The sequence below is a fragment of the Canis lupus genome, chromosome 22, assembly GCF_048164855.1.
Source record: "Canis lupus baileyi chromosome 22, mCanLup2.hap1, whole genome shotgun sequence".
Lineage (NCBI taxonomy): Eukaryota > Metazoa > Chordata > Mammalia > Carnivora > Canidae > Canis > Canis lupus.
Genome location: NC_132859.1, coordinates 50,900,037 through 50,917,411, shown reverse-complemented (window position 1 = coordinate 50,917,411; position 17,375 = coordinate 50,900,037). Strand labels below are relative to the sequence as shown.

Here is a 17,375-nt window from a genome sequence, read left to right as displayed (position 1 = left end):
CCAAATCAATCTCGAAAAAGAAAAAAGTGGAGGTATCGTAATTCCAGACTTCTATATTACAAAGTTGTGGTAATCAAAACAGTATGGTATTGGCACAAAAATGACACACAGACCAATAGAGCAGAATAGGAAACCCAGAAATAAACCCACAATTATATGGTCAATTAATCTTCCACAAAACAAGAAAGGATATCCAACTGGAAAAAGACAGTCTCTTCAACAAATGGCATTGGGAAAACTGGACAGCTATATACAACAATGAAAGTGGGCCACTTTTTTTCATAATACACAAAATTATACTTAAAATGGATTAAAGACCTAAATGTGAGACCTGAAACCACAAAAATCCTAGAAAAGAGCACAGGCAGTAATTTCTCTGACATTAGCTGCAGCAACGTTTCTCTAGATATGTATCTTAGGGCAAGGGAAATAAAAACAAAATAAACTATTGAGACTACATCAAAATAAAAAGCTTCTGCACAGCAAAGGAAATAATCAACAAAACTAAAAGGCAACCTATTAATGGGAGAAGATATTTGCAAATGACATATCCAATAAAGGGTTACTATCCAAAACATATAAAAAACTAATACAAATCAACACCCCTCAAAAAAACCAAAAAGTCCAACTTAAAATGGGCAGAAGCAAGGTTATGAGGGGGGAATAACTAACTCTCATGTATTTTTGACTTCCTATGTGGCAGATGTCCTCTAGCAAAAGGAACCTAAAATTTGTAAAGGATCAACTTGTCTTAAGTCAGTAGGCAGCTCATGACCCTGGAAGTCAGGTGGCCTTCATATATCTGTGCCAAAATGGGCACAGGAATTTTTGCTGAGCCAAGGCCTGGGGGCTGGCATCGTGTTCCATCAGCTGTTAACCTCACCCTCTGAGAGCCTGTAATTCCCCAGAATCTTCAACAAACAGGCTGAAAACCTCTTCTCTAGGAGCCTACAGTACCCTATTCCTTTCCTAGTTTTCAGGGATCTCTCTCATGATGTTTAATGCCCATTACCAAAATATTCACTGTCTAGTCTCCCTAACAGATGGAGAAGGAAGCAGCTGTCTATGAATGACGATGGCAAAATTTCTCTCAGATATGAAAATGAAAGAAACAGATTGTCAAGTAAAGATAAACTAAGAAGATTTGTCACCAACAGACCTGTTCTAAAATAAATGACTAAAGAAAACTCTTCTGATGGAAGGGAAATGATACCAGAGGGAAAATGGAATTTTAGGAATTAAGGAGGAGCAATAGAAATGTCAAATAGCTATTTGAGAGTAAAAGACTTTTTCTTCTCTTGAGTTCTTTACAACAGGTTATGATAGCACAAAGCAAAAACATAACACTGCAGCAATCTTCAATGTTATAAAGATGTAACATATAAGTAAAGGAACCTGTGTGGTAGTATGGTTTCTATGTTCTACCTGAAGTGGCATCATTTTCTTTCTTTCTTTCTTCCTTTCCTCTTTTCCTTTCCTTTCCTTTCTCCCTTCCCTCCTTTTCCTTCCTTTCCTTTCTCTCCCTCCCTTTCTTTCTTTATTTCCTTCCTTCCTTCTTCCTTTCCTCCCTCCCTCCTTCTTTCTTTCCTTCTCAGAGGAGCAAAGGAAGAAGAAGAGAGAGAATCTTAAGCAGGTTCCATGCTCAGTGCAGAGCCTGATGCAGGGCTCAATATCATGACCTGAGTCAAAAATCAAGAGTTGGACATATAACCAACTAAGCTATCCAGGCACCCCACATCATTCTTTTTTTTTTTTTTAAGATTTTATTTATTAGAGAGAGAGAGTGGGAGGGGGGGAACAGACGAGGAGGGAGAGGATGAGAGAGGGAAGGGAAAAGAATCTCAAGCAGACTTCACAGGCTCATCAGCACATGGAGCCCAACTCAGGGCTCGATCTCATGACACCGGATCATGACCTGAGCCAAAACCAAGAGTCAGATGCTCAACTGGCTGAGCCACGCAGGTGCCTTGCATCTTATTTCTAAGTGGACAGAAAAGTTAAATATGAATACTGTAATTCCCTAGAACTACTACTAAAACAACTATACAGAGATACATAATTAAAAATCTCAACAGATTAAAATAAAGTACTAAAAAACATTCAAGCAATCCAGGAAAGGGAGAAAAATAAAAACATAGGGATCAATTATATGTCAACTGTACTTCAGTACATATACACACAACACAGGACAGAGAGAATACAAATAATAAAATGATTGAAATAATCCAAACATATTAATAGTTACATTAAATGTAAATGGTCTAAACACACTGATAAACAGGAACTATTGGATTGAAATTTTTTTAAGAAGACCCAAAAACATGTTCTCTATAAGAAATCCACTTCCAATATAAGTAGAAGGATGCTATTTTTTTTAATGTGGAGTAAATTAATATCAGGAGAAGCAGTCTTTGGAGTAAGGAAAATTACCAGTAATAAAGAGGAACATTCACTAATGATTTCAAAATGTCCATTCACCAAGAAGACATAACAAACCTAAATGTAAATACAGTAGTTCTCCCTTATCCACAGTTTCACTTTTCCAGGGTATCAGCCGAGGTCTGAAAGTAGATGATCTTGCTGACCTGTGGTAAGAAGGTCAACAGTAAGCTAACACTACATCAAAATGCCTATTTTATCTCTTCTCGTCACAAGGGCAAGTACAGCTCAGTAAGACATTTTGAGAAAAAGAGATAATATTCACATAAGACAGTATGTTTTTATAATTGCTCTATTTGGTTATTAACGTTCTTAATCAATCTCTTATTGTACCTCATTTTAAGTTAAACTTTATCATAGGTATACACATACATAAAGGAAAAAAACAGTACATACAGGGTTCGGTCTGATCCACAGCTTCAGGCATCCACTGGGGGTCTTGGAAAGTATCCCCCACAGATAAAAGGAGACTACCAAATACCTAAAAACAGGCCAACAAAGCTCGAAGGAAAAACTGACAAAACTAACTTCTTATATCAGTTCCAACATATGAAGAGCACCAGTCCACTCCACAAGAAAAAAGGCTGAACAAAATGAAAATAAGCAGGCTGTTTTGAGTCCATCAGAATGAGGTCACAGGGAAAACTACTACCCTAAAAACCAGAGACAGATCTGGGCATACAGAGAACCACAGCTTTGCTGGAACAGAACCCTCCAGAGCCCTTGACTGGTTAAACGTATAAACAGTAACGACAAGTGCTGGAGGCAGACTGTGGAAAGTGGAGTTTGGAACTCCTGGGCAGAGTCCTGAAGAAAGGGGGGAAAACACACTTTCATCAGTTGTTCCTCCAGCAGGCCCCACCTGCTTCTCATGGTGTAGACTGTAGGGAAAGAAAATCCCTCAGGCTTTGGACAGAAGTGAGATTAAAACTAACCATTTTGAAATGCACCCAGAGAAAAGTCACTGTCTTGAAAACTCTCCCATACCAAAGGCCCTCCCACAAGGAAAACTACTTTATCAAAGCCTTATCTCACCCAGGGGAAGGATGACAACTGGGGCCGCCACTAACCTGTCTCATGATAGGGAGGAGAAACAAAACAAAAAAAACCCAAAGGCTGAGAAAGTCTTTCCAAAGGTACACTCCAAGGCACACTCCAAGAAAGTCTTTCCAAAGGCACACTCCAAGGCCAACAAAACACTGAGACTTGACTCACAGGACTGCAGAATGCTTTCCGTGCCCAACAGCTCATCACATCAACAGGGCTCCAGTATCACAGCAATGGATTACAACTGAGAAACTTAAGATGCGGACTCCATTTCAGATGGAATTTCTGGGGAAACTAAAAAATGGTAGACAGATTTAAAAAAAAAAAAAAAAAAAGCACACCTGAAGAGAATCTGAAGCCTCTGACATCTACAACTACAGCAAACATCAAACACTAAACACAGCCTAAGTCCGACCCAGATACACAAAACCTCACACTAAAGGTCTTTTTACTTCAATCCTATTCCCCCAGGTGTCAAGTCCCACTTTTAACAAAAAGTACATAGTGTGGGGCTCCTGGGTGGCTCTATCGGTTAAGCATCCAACTCCTGGTTTTGGCTCAGGTCATGATCTTTGGATCTTGAGATCAAGCCTCGAGTCAGACTCCCCACACTTGGCATGAAGTCTACTGAAGTTTTTCCCTCATCCTCTATTCTTCCCCTTACTCTCTCTAACAAATAAATCCTTTTTTTTTTTTTTAATTACAAGGTGTGCTAATAGCAAGAAATGTGGAGGCTGAGAAAAATTAAGGCCATCCCACCTAAAGTTTAGCATTAGCACAAGTACAGCCATCTTAGGCCCCTGTGAATAAGAGCTGAACTTTATGGGAAAAACTGCAGAATGTCCTCAATGTCCTGGGCAGGTAATCCCATATCAGAAAGACAACAGAGCTCAGAATTGCCCTCAGCAGAGAATCCCATATCAAAAAGACAGCAGAGCCCACGCCCTGGTAGAAAGCCCCATCTTAGAATGAGAACAGAGCTCAATGCCCTTGAAAGCCCCATATCAAAATGTAAACAGAACTTGAGAAATTCTTCCATCCCTTCTGAAAATCCCCTAGACCAGCCTATAAAAAACCCAGCTGTAACCCACTTCGGGGTCCAAGTCCCTGCTCCGCTGTGTCGGGTATACTTGGACCCAAGCTCGAGCTTGCTAATAAACCCTCGTGCACTTGCATTGGTGTCGGCTCCTTGGTGGTTTCTCGGATTCGCGATCTTGGGCACAACAGAAAAAAAAAATACAGTCCAAGGAGACAAGGTAAAAATGAACTCAATTCAGATATGGAAAAGATTTCACAATGATCAGGAATTTACAATAACTATTATTAATATGCTAGGAGCTCTAACGTAAGAATGGACAACCTATAAAAACAGGGAATATAAACAGAGAGATGAAAACTCTAATAAAGAATCAACAGGAAATCCCAGGAATCAAAATACTATAAAAGAAATGAGGAATGCTTTTGACACACTCACCAGTACACTGAAATACGTGCATAATTGGAATATGAGAAAGAGAAGGAACACAGAAAGGAGAGGGAACATTTGAAGTACTAATTTGTGAGAATTTTCCAAAATTCATGGCAGATCCCAAACCACATATCCAGGAGGCTCAGAGGACCCCAACCAAAATAAATACCCAGAAAAACCTACACCTATACATATATTCAAAATACAGGAAACCAAAGACAAATCATGAAAAAAATCCAGAGGGGAAAAAATACCTTACCTATTGTTGAAAAGAAACCACAGACTCAAAATGGTGGCAGTTGGGCCAAGTCACCAAACCAGGTTTCAATACCTAACTTAATTGCACTTTCAACCTGCTCCAGAAAAGAAGTCTTATCTGGTCATAACTTTCTGATCAGCACCCAAGGCAATCTGTCCCATGGGCCTTTGCCACCCCCCAAAGGAAGATGAGGTAATCCACCTTCCCCCTGCATTTCCTCTAAGGGAAGGTGACCTTGCCTGAAACAATCCTCTCTTTCTTTTTTGCTAGTAACTTTCTTGCCCCATCCTCTTTCCTATAAAAAATCTATTTTGTACAACTCCTCTGAGCTCCTCTCTACTTGCTAGATAGGATGCTGCCTCAATTCATAAATTTCTTAATAGAGCCAATTATATCTTCTAATACACTCAACTGGATATTTGTTCTTTAACCCTATAGAGAAGCAAAGTAAAGAATTACATCCAACTTCTCCAAAACCAATCAAGAATAAATGAAGGTAAATAAAAACTCCTTTTTTCTTATTAACTGATTTCATAGATAACTGTTCAAACTCAACGTAGCAACAACCTACTGGGTGATTACAGCTTATGGATAAATGAAACAAATGACAGCAATATTATAAGGAATGGGGGGGAAGGAATTGGTAATATTCTGTCCTGAGGTGCTTTTCACTATCTGTAAAGTGCTACAGTTATCTGAAAGTGGACACAGATTACAACTAACCCTTGGACAATTACATTTGAACTGCATGGGTCCACTTATATACAGATTTTTAAAAATAAATATAGTACTGTAAATGTGTATTCTCTCCCTTATGATTTTTTCTTAAAAGAATTTTTGCTTAAAAAAAAAAAAAAGAATTTTTGCTTTATTTTTGTATTTTTTAATTTTATTTTTAAAATTTTTTATTTAAATTCAATTAACATATAATGTATTATTGGTTTCAGAGGCAGAAGTCAGTAATTCATCAGTCTTATATAACACCCAGTCCTCATTACATCACCCAGTTACCCTGGTCCCCCAGACACCCCCACCAGCAAACTTCAGGTTGTTTCCTATGATAAAGAGTCTCTTATGGTTTGTCTCCCTCTCTGATTTCATCTTGTTTTATTTTTTCCTCTCTTCCTCCAATATCCTTTGTTTTGGCTCTTAAATTCTACATAAGATCATATGATAATTATCTTCCTCTGATCTTATTTTGCTTTGCATAATATCCTACAGTTCCATCCACATTGTTTCAAATGGCAAGATTTCTTTTTTTTTTTTTTTTTAATTTATTTATGATAGTCACACAGAGAGAGAGAGAGGCAGAGACACAGGCAGAGGGAGAAGCAGGCTCCATGTAGGGAGCCTGATGGGGGACTCGATCCCAGGACTCCAGGATCACACCCTGGGCGGAAGGCAGGCGCCAAACCGCTGAGCCGCCCGGAGATCCCCTAGTCAACTCTTATTATGGGTAAGGTGTCCAATCAATACCAGGCCATTAGTTAAGTTTTTGGGGACTCAAAAGTTAACACACAGTTTCAACTGCTGCAGGGCAGGCCCCTACCCTTCAACATTGTTCAAAGGCTGCCTGTAGTTGTAATCGTATATTGCAAACTCCAGAGCTACCATTAAAATTCTTTTCAGGGCAGCCCCGGTGGCGTAGCGGTTTAGCGCCGCTTGCAGCCCATGGCGTGATCCTGGAGTCCCTGCATCAAGCTCCCTGCATGGAGCCTGCTTCTCCCTCTGTCTGTGTGTCTCTGCCTCTCTCTGTGTCTCTCATGAATAAATAAATAAAATCTTAAAAAAAAAAAAAAACTGCAAGGAGAAACAGACACATCCACTGTTTTATTTTGTTTTTCTTTAAGATTTTATACCATTTTTTATGAATTGGAAAACACAATATAATTATCAATTCTCCTTAAACTGAGCTACAGATTTAACCTAATTTCAACAGAAACCCCAGCAGAATTGATAGACAAGTAGGTTTTTTTTAAATTTTATTTATTTATTCATGACAGACACACACAAACACAGAGAGAGAGAGGCAGAGACACACGCAGAGGGAGAAGCAGGCTCCATGCAGGGAGCCCGATGTGGGACTCGATCCCAGGACTCCAGGATCCCACCCTGGGCTGAAGGCAGCGATAAACCACTGAGTCACCCAGGCTACCCGACAAGTAGGTTTTAAAATGCACACGGAAAGGCAAAGAACTAGAACAGCAAAGGATTTCAACAAAAAAAGAATGGAACTGGAGAATCCACCTTACCTATTTTAAGAGTTACGTTAAGGCTAGTATCCAAGATCTATGAAGAATTTATCAAACCCAACAGCAAATAATACAGTCAAGAAATGGGCAGAAGACACAAACAGACATTTCTCCAGAAAAGATATACAAATCGCCAAGAAGCACATGAAGAAATGCTCCGCATCACTTGCCATCAGGGAAATACAAATCAAAACCACAATGAGATACCACCTCACACCAGTGAGAATGGGGAAAATTAACAGGACAAGAAACAACAAATGTTGGAGATGATGTGGAGAAAGGGGAACCCTCTTGCACTGTTGGTGGGAATGTCAACTGGTACAGCCACTCTGGAAAACTGTGTGGATGTTCCTCAAGGAGTTAAAAATAAAGCTACCCTATGACCCAGCAATTGCACTACTAGGTATTTACCCCAAAGATACAGATGTAGTGAAATGACAGGACAAAAAAAAAAAAAAAAAAAGAACTGACAGGACACCTGCAACCCCCATGTTCATAGCAGCAATGTCCACAATAGCCAAACTGTGGAAAGATCCCAGAGGTCCACAAACAGATGAATGGATAAAGAAGATGTGGCGCGCACGTGCACACACACACACACACACACACAGAGGAATATTACTCGGCCATCAAAAAGGATGAAATTGGGCACGCCCGGTGGCGTAGCGGTTTAGCGCTGCCTGCAGCCTGGGGTGTGATCCTGGAGACCCAGGATCAAGTCCCGCGTCGGGCTCCCTGCATGGAGCCCGCTTCTCCCTCTGACTGTGTCTCTGCCTGTCAGTTTCTCTCTCTCTCTGAATAAATAAATTAAAAAAAAAAAAACTTATTAAAAAAAAAAAAAAAGGATGAAATTTTAACATTTACATTGACCTGGATGGAACCGGAAGGTATTATGCTGAGTGAAATAAGTCAGTCAGAGAAACACAATTATCATATGGTTTCACTCATGTGGAATATAAGAAACAGTGCAGAGGATCATAAAGGAAGGGAGTGAAAACGGAACAGGAAGAAATCAGAGAGAGATAAACCATAGGAGGCTGTTAACTGTAGGAAATAAAGGGTGGGTTGCTGGAGGGAAGGTAAGGGAATGGGGTAATCAGGTGACAGGCATTAAGGAGGGCACATGATGTGATAAGAACTGGCTATTATATGCAACTGATGAATAAATGAACTCTACATCTGAAACTAATGATGTTGGCTAATTGACTTTAAATTAAAAAAAGAAAAAAAGTTACTTTAAAGCTCTAGTATCGAGAGAGTGGTACTAGTAAAGGGATAAACACATACACACATACATAAATGAACCAGATTACAGAGGATCCATTAACAGACTCATAAATACAGCCCTTTGATCTGACAAAATTGCAAAAAAATTCAATAAAGAATAGCCTCTTCAATTAATGGTATTGGAACAATCAAATATCTACATGCAAAGAAAAAACAGCCCTTCAATGTAAACCTCATACCTAGTACAAAACTTAATTCAAAAATTTTAATTTCTTTTAAAGTTTGTTTATTTGAGAAAGAGAAAGAAAGTGCATGCACACAAAGCACAAGCAAGTGGTAGGGAGGGGAAGAGGGAAAGGGAGAAGCGACTCCCCACTGCACAGGGAACTGGACCGGGCTCATCAATCCCAGGATCATGACCTGAGCAGAAGGCAGATGCTCAACTGACTGAGCCATCCAGGCGCCCCTTAACTCAAAATTTATCATCACACTAAACACAAAAATGTAAAAGTACAGCACTATTAGAAAAAAACACAGGGGATCCCTGGGTGGCTCAGCGGTTTAGCGCCTGCCTTTGGCCCAGGGCGTGATCCTGGAGTCCCGGGATCAAGTCCCACATCAGGTTCCCGGCATGGAGGCTGCTTCTCCCTCCTCCTGTGTCTCTGCCCCCCCCCCCTCTCTGTCTCAAACAAATAAATAAATAAGTTAATAAGTTTAAAAAAAAAAGAAAAAACACAGAGGGAAATCTTAATGGCCTGAACTTTTTAAAATAAGACACAAAAAGTAAAATCTATACAAGACACATCAATAAATTGGATTGCAGCAAAATTAAAACTTTTTGCTGTAAGGTTCTGCTCAGAGAATGAAAAGACAAGTCGCCAACCACAAATGCAAACCACATATCCCACAATGAGTTTGCATAGAGAATATATAAGAACTATCAAAACTGAACAGTTAGAAACAACCCAATTAAAAAAAAAAAAAAAAAGCTTGGAAAACATTAGAACTGACACACTTCCAAAGAAAACACATGGATGGAAATAAGCACAGGAGAAGATGTTCAACATCATTCACCATTAGGAAAATCCAAATTAAAACAGTAATGAGCGAGGCCTGGGTGGCTCATTCAGTTAAGTGTCTGCCTTTGGCCTCAGGTCATGAACCCAGGCTTCCAAGATGCAGCTCCATGTTGGTCTCTCTGCTCAGCAGAAAGTCTGTATTTCCCTCTCTCTCTCTCTCTCTCTTTCTCTTTAAAATAAATAAGAAAAAAAAAACTGTAATGAGATACCACTACACGTCTGTTAAAATAGCTAACATTAAAAAAATTTTTTTTAAGATTTTATTTATTTATTCATGAGAGACAGAGAGAGAGAGAGAGGCAGAGGGAGAAGCAGGCTCCATGCAGGGAACTCGATGCGGGACTCGATCCCGGAACTCCAGGATCACACCCTGGGCCGAAGGCAGGCACTAAACCGCCGAGCCATCTAGGGATCCCCCTAACATTAAAATTTTTAAGAAATTCCAGTATCAGCAACTGGCAAGGTGAACAAATGAAACTGTCATACATTGCTGCTAGAAATGCAAAATGGTAAAGTCACTCTGGAAAGAAAGCAGTTCCAAATTAAACAGCCTTACTGTATGACTCAGCAACCCCATACCTCAGTATTTACCCTAGAAAAAGCAAAAACATGTTCACGCAAAATCTGTATGACACATGTTTGTAGCGTCTGTATACACAACTGTAAAAACTGGACACTATCCTAACATCCTCCAACTGGTGAATGGATTGACATCCATCCTCACCCTGAATGCTACTGATTAATAAAAGGAACACAAAGACTGAGAGAAAGAAGCCAGTTTGGACAGGATACATGTTGTAAGATTCCATTAATGTGACATTCTGGGAAAGGGTCAGCAAACAGGTGGGCAGGATTAAGGACCACAAAGGGGCAGCAAGTGTGTGTTTTGGGGGATGAAACTGTTCTGTTCTCATTGTCGTGATGATTACAAATTTATACCTGTTTCAACTTCCAGAACTGTACACACTAGACATACACACTTATGAGTCAATTTTAGCACATCTAATATTTTTTAAGGAGAGGGACATCCTTTTCCAAAAACCTGTGCCTTTAGCTCTCCAACATAAAGGTCTCTGAATGCAAGAGAACACCAAGTAGATGTCAGCTGCTGTCTTGGAATGAAAAGAAAAAAAAAAGAAAGAAAAAGAAAAACAGAATAAAACATGTATTCTATTTCAGTTAATTATCCTGCTGCAGGTTTATAAATGCTAAGGCATTTATACCTAGGTTTTATTGAACAAAATAATTTCAGTTCACAAACTCTGAGAGTCTGAGATCATTAACTTCCCAAAGGGTCTCAATCTCACTCCAATCTGAGCAGCAATGGTGTGGAATGCTGGTCTGGGAAGCTGCAATCTCCCTCCCATCCCACAGCAGCAGCCCATATCTTGGACAAATGGAGGTAGGTGGGTCACCTCCTCCCGGGAGGCCACTGCGAGGGAGAGGGGAGATGTGAGTGCAGATAGATCTCGAGAGAGACAAACAGGTACTGATGACTAGTAACCTAGATTTCTCTCTGAAGTAAAAGGCGAGTGTTGGCACTAGGGCAAGCACGGAGGCATGCAGAACGGGCGGACTCTTTCCTGAATGCTGTTGTACAAAACGCATCCGGGAATGTGAGCTCCCACAACCCTTATCATTTGAGAAATATTACTGGTCACAGAACCACCCAGAGTTTTATCATTAGCCAGGTGGACCATTTGATTCTCTATCAAATGCTAGAAATTCCAGAAGAGAATTCATATGCACACTTTTTGTATTTTCTATAATGTTTGAGAAGCTGAGCAAGTGGATGTTACCTGCATGCTACTGTGCAACCTCATAGCTGACACATTATTAGCAAATACGGACCAGGAGGTGAGTAAAAGGAGGAAGCCCGCTGCTTGCTTCAGCATTCTCACTCTGGGAAGAACAATACTGTCAAGAAATCCAGGAAAGGAGACTGACTACCTAACTGCAGAATCTTGCTTTTCATTACAAAAAAAATAAGCAAACATTTAATAGGCATAATCTTCCTGGTCAGTAAAGAAACCCAAATTAAAACAACTTAAGAGGTTTTCACACCAGGGCATGGGTGACGTGATTCCATACATCTGGCATGCCAGGATGGAGGGCAGGCCTTGCCACAGCCCCTGCACAGAGGAGCCAGTGGGGAAGATATGACTGGAGACCCAAATGCACACTTACCCACCAGCAATATGAGTGGGTAGTGGTAGGCAGAGCAGGGCTGCAGGAAAAAAGGAAGATGTGTACATTTTATACCAACAGAGAAACAATACAGGAAGACTGCAATTCTTCATAGAATGCTTACCTGAAAGTATCTAATTGCTCAGAACAAAATCAAAAACCTAACAAAAGGGAAACACCTCAGCACACCATGGTTTATAGAAACAGACAAGCCTGTAAACTCCAACACACAAACACCTGTCAGTTTATTTTTTTTTTAAGATTTTATTTATTTATTCATAGACACAGAGAGAGAGGGGCAGAGACACAGGGAGAAGCAGGCTCCATGCAGGGAGCCCGATGTGGGACTCGATCCTGGGTCTCCAGGATCACACCCCAGGCTGCAGGCCGCACCAAACCGCTGCGCCACCGGGGCTGCCCAACACCTGTCAGTTTAAAAAAAGACCCAAAATTACTGCAGTGGTGACATCCCAATCAAAGAATGTGTCAGACGGGGGGAGGGGAAGGAAGAGGCGGAAAAACCCTGAACAAAACAGAAGGCCAGCACATGCTCCCATTTTAAGTCCACAAAATACACACCACAGGAAATGAGCACACAACTTGGAGGGTAATAGGGTCTTGATTAATAAGGTTTTTTTTTTTTCCTTTAAGTACCGAATTTATTATTTTTTGGAGTATTTGCATATTTTGCCCTTATGACATTTCTTTTTGTGGGATGATTGTTGTTATTTATTTTTATTTCAGTCAAGTGACCTTTAAAGGTTGAAGGAGAAAAATAAGAAGGGCACTATGAGATTTTCTTAACCCTCTACTCCCAGCTGTGTAAGTTCTGCACAGGAAGGAGGTCTCTACCTCTGACCCCTCAGTAAGTTGCTTGCTTTTGCCAAATAGTCTTTGGATAATACAAAACTAGTATTTCTTGAGCTCATCATATGATGGGCACATTCCTAAACACCTAGGAATTTATTAGCCTTGTGAGGGAGGCACCACTGTTATCCCATACTGAAGGCGAGGATACTGAAGCACAGAAAGGTTAAGTATTTGCCCTAAGTCACAGAGCTAGTAAACGAACACATATTGAGGTCTAATTCCACAGTCAGAACTACCAACCTTTACATTCTGCCTCATGTCTACTAATAATATCCAAATATACAAAGTTTTGAATATTAAAAAAAGTTTTTCCATGCCTAAGTGCAGGACTCTGAAATCCAGAATATATGGGGAAATGTCTCTTCCAGTTCTAAACCAAACCTAATGTTACATAAGAATTTTATATTAGTAAATCTAATCATAAGGAAAGAACATTAACTTGCATAGTCCCCCAAATTACAAAGCAATACTTCAACCAAACATTCCCTGTCCCAATCCATTTCTAGTTATCTGCTATGAAACAGTGAGATATCTTCTCTTCACCAGAACCAGGGTGTAATTTTTGTTGCATATTGGCTATAAAGAATATAAGAGAATAAAATAAAATAAAATAAAATAATACAACCAATAAGATTTACTTAGAAAACCGTTAACAATCCCCCCCGCCCACCCACCAGCATTATTGTCCCACTTTTCACATCTAAAATTCCAGCCACATAATCAAGAGCAAAAGGCACATGTTGGTCTTCTCTGTTCTTTACACATATTTAAAAGTCCACAGAATCCAGCAGTGGACTGAAGATTTTGTATTTCTATTTCTAAAGAATGAGCCTGCTGTGAAGGTCAGTGTCAACAGCAACTACTCCATGGCCATAAAAGCAGATTCAGAATTGCCAAGAACTAATTAATAAATGAATGAATGAATGAATGAATGAATGAATGAATGAGGAAAGAAAGAAAGAAGAAAGAAAGAAAGAAAGAAAGAAAGAAAGAAAGAAAGAAAGAAAGAAAGAAAGAAAGAAAGAAAAAATAAGAATTGCCAAGAACTACTCGTCTTCAATGCAGATAAAACAAGACAGCCCAAGAAACAGGCCCTGGGGAAATCACTGTGTTTTGCTATTGCAGCTGCTTGAAGTCCATGCCAAACAAAATAAACTAAAATAAAATGCTGTAAACCCGGGCTGATGCAAAATAACACTTGGGACGGAACCCTTTGCACACCTGACACATGTGGGGCTCAGGAGCTGATGAGACTTGATGCTCTGCTACAGAAAACTCCAACACTGTAGTGACTGGTGGCCCCGGTGCAGAGGAGCTCAGGAACACCAGGCCGCTGGCACCTGGCAGCCCCTGGTGAGCATCCAATGCCCAACTCAACCTGCTCCTGACTCACCCCAGAACTGGACAGAAATCTAGGAGCAAGCGCTGGGAGTCAAGAAACAAGAGCCTGGCCACACACCTGTCCCCACAGGGCGTCTGCTTAACAGGACTCAGCTCCTTGAATGATTCTAGTTAAGTGTTTAAAAAGCTCTCCCATTTCAAGTCACAGAATTTGAGTTTTATTCTACCTTAAGTTGCCTGGTCCATTATCTTAACAGATTTGGGAAGGCCGTTCTTACTCAACAAATAGGGAAAATGAGGCACGGACATTTAGAGTACAAAGACGCTTCAAGAAACTGGCCGCACTAGAACTAGTACGTGCCATGAGGTGAGACTGGGTGAGGGCCTCCCACTGACCCATCTCCTCACACAAAGGGGACAGTTCCCTACGCACCGGAAGCCATGGGGTCATTCCTAGGCCATCACTGGCTAAAAATCAGGTTTCTGCTCCCTGAGTCAGGAAACACAAAGGAGGAGCAGTTCTGAGCGCTGGAAGCGAAGACAGGAGTCCAGCTGGAATGTGTTGAGTTTGAAACATCTGTAAGGACCGATGGGGAATGAGCAAAGGCAGCTGGACGTCTGGCCTACTATGAAGCACAACGGAACAAAAAAGCTGTACACACAAAACTACTGGAAGGATTGTCCTCTTTTTCTCCTAACCTCTTCAGACAACAAAGTCAGAGAAAATACCACACTTCATCAAACCCAGGGTATCAATGATTCTAAAACCAATAACTTAAAAACAAAACCCTGCTATCAAAATCTGACACAATACTAAGGCAGCAAGGATTGCAAGATGCATCCCACATTCAGAGACATTATAACAAGAAAAAAAAGGTATTTAGATTGCAGTGAATACATAATAAACATTTTTGTGACTTTTTATTCTGATATAATTTCTAGTTTATAGAAAAGTTGCAAGAACGGTACAAAGAATTCCCTAATACCCTTTACCCAGGGAGCTCCACCAGTTGTTCTCACTTTGCCCCATTTATCATGCAATAGGCATAAATAATATAATAGATAATATATATATATATATAAAGGATATAATAGATACCATTTTCTACCTCCTTCCTTCTTTGATTGTTTCATACTTTGTGCCCACCATCTCTAAATATCAGCATGTGCTTACCAAACTCAAGGACACAGTGACAGTAGAATGGAAAGATCAAACTCAGGCAATGTGAACCTGATATCATAATACTATTGTCTATTCTATCATTCACATTCAAATTCTGTCCATTGTCCCAATAATGTCTTTTATAGCTTTCCTGCCCCCTTCCTGGCCCCATTCCAGGGTCAAGTAGTGTATACAAGTGTCAGGTCCCTTTAGTTCCTCACTCTTCGTGTTTCCTGACCTTGAAAGTTTTGCAGAGTACAGAGGCCAGTTAGTTACTCTGTAGAACATCACACAAATGGAGTTTGTCTAATGTCTCCACACAGAGAGTCAGGTTATGGCAGCAATGCCCCCAGGGTGAGGTGGGTGAGGTAGCCCTTCTCAGTCCCCTCATCTAGGAGGCACAGTGAAGTCTCTTTACAGGTGATATTCACTTTGATCGTTAGTTAGGATGGCATGCACAACAGGGCAATTAGCTTTTATAAGAATGTGAATTATGAGAATTTTTTTAAAAGATTTTATTTATTTAGAGGTGCCTAGGTGGCTCAGTTAAGTATATGCCTTCGGCTCAGGTCATGATCTCAGGGTCCTGGGATTGAGCTCCATGTGGGGCTAACTGCTCAGTGGGGAGCATGCTTCTCCCTCTCCCTCGGCCCCTCCCCACTGCTCATTCTCTCTCTCTCAAATGAATAAATCTTTTTTAAAAAGATTTTACTTATTTATTTAGTTAGAGAAAGAGAGAGCATGTACATGGGGGAGGGGGAGGAAGGAGAGAGAATGTCAAGCAAACTGTCGGCTGAGCAGAGTTTCAGTGCTGGGGAGTCAAGCACTGAACTGACTGGGCTGAACCAATATTTAGGGGCCCAGGCTGCTCCTTTTCACACATTGTCATGTTGATGGTAGCTGTCTTACCACTGGAGGAAGAGGGAGGTTGGCTTCTGTGACTCTCTAAGAATGAGGAGTAACACACCCAGTGGCCTCTGTGTCATTGGCTTCTGGGCCATTGAACCAGCTGGAAGGGGACTACCCCACCTTGGTCTGTGATAGACCCCACACTTCCTGGCTGCTACTCTGTGGAAGCAGGGTGCATGGGGGCTACGGAGGTCAGGCTTTGGGTACCTGGTCACTGGAGGGCTTATGTGGCTCCCCACACAGTAGACTGTATCCCCTAGGCCCTCTGTATGGCTTGTGCACTGGCCGTGCTGGTGTCAGAAATGGAGCCCTGGTCTCTAGGTGATTTGTTTTTATTTACTTTTTTAATTTTTTAGACCTAATTTTTTTGATGATTTGTTTCAAAATTGTGCACTCACTGTGTGCCAGCCTCTGTTCTCTGCTTTCAGTAAACTCTTCCATGTAGTCCTCATAACAGTGTGCTGAGCTGGGGCATGCTCTTATCCCCATCCTGAAAACAGGGGGTTATGCTCAGAATCACATGGCCCTGAAGGGTGCACCAGGATCTGGATAGGCTCTTTGCAGATTCTCTGCCTCCTAGCATGTGAGATTTCTACTATATGTCACTGCCTCAGCGACTAGATCATTTCTGTACATTTAAAAGAAAGTCAAGAATTTTCAGTGCTGATACAAAACTGTGACTTACACAATTTGTCTAGATGTATGAGGCGAGTGAGAAGGGAATTGGCAACTCAAATTCCATGTGTTAAGAGTTCTGCTTTGCATTGGTGGGCATCATGTGTGTGCCCAAGGAAATAACATTAAACGGTTAAGTCTGATATTAGGATTGGGACTGTAGCTTCTGTCAGCCACCACGTGGTCCTGCCAGAGCAACCTCCTGGGAATGTCATTCACACTGGGGCATGTTGGGTCTCCCTCAGGGTCACAGATGGCATCAGACCAAACATAAGAACCAACATCAACTAATGTAATGAAATGGTCACTGATTTGGGGTTTAGTTTAAATGGCACAGGAATTTCATAAACAGTTACACATTATTTAAAAATCAATAGAATGGTCTGCTCAGTCAGACTTTGAGAGCAGGTTGCCATGCCCCAGGGAGTGCTCAAGGTATCCAGAACATCTTCACCTGCCC

At 40.9% G+C, this 17,375-nt stretch overlaps 1 protein-coding gene across 7 annotated transcripts in view; it reads right to left on the bottom strand.

Moving 5' to 3' along the window:
• Positions 1–17,375, bottom strand: part of NINL (ninein like) — a 138,094-nt gene that overhangs the window by 116,724 nt on the left and 3,995 nt on the right. The window contains exon 1 of one of the 7 annotated variants that reach the window (XM_072793589.1): positions 2,497–2,570. The exons of the other annotated variants lie outside the window; for them this stretch is intronic. The gene's annotated coding sequence lies outside the window, so the exon portion shown is untranslated. Of the gene's footprint in view, positions 1–2,496; positions 2,571–17,375 lie in introns of those variants that run through there. 7 annotated transcript variants of the gene reach the window in all.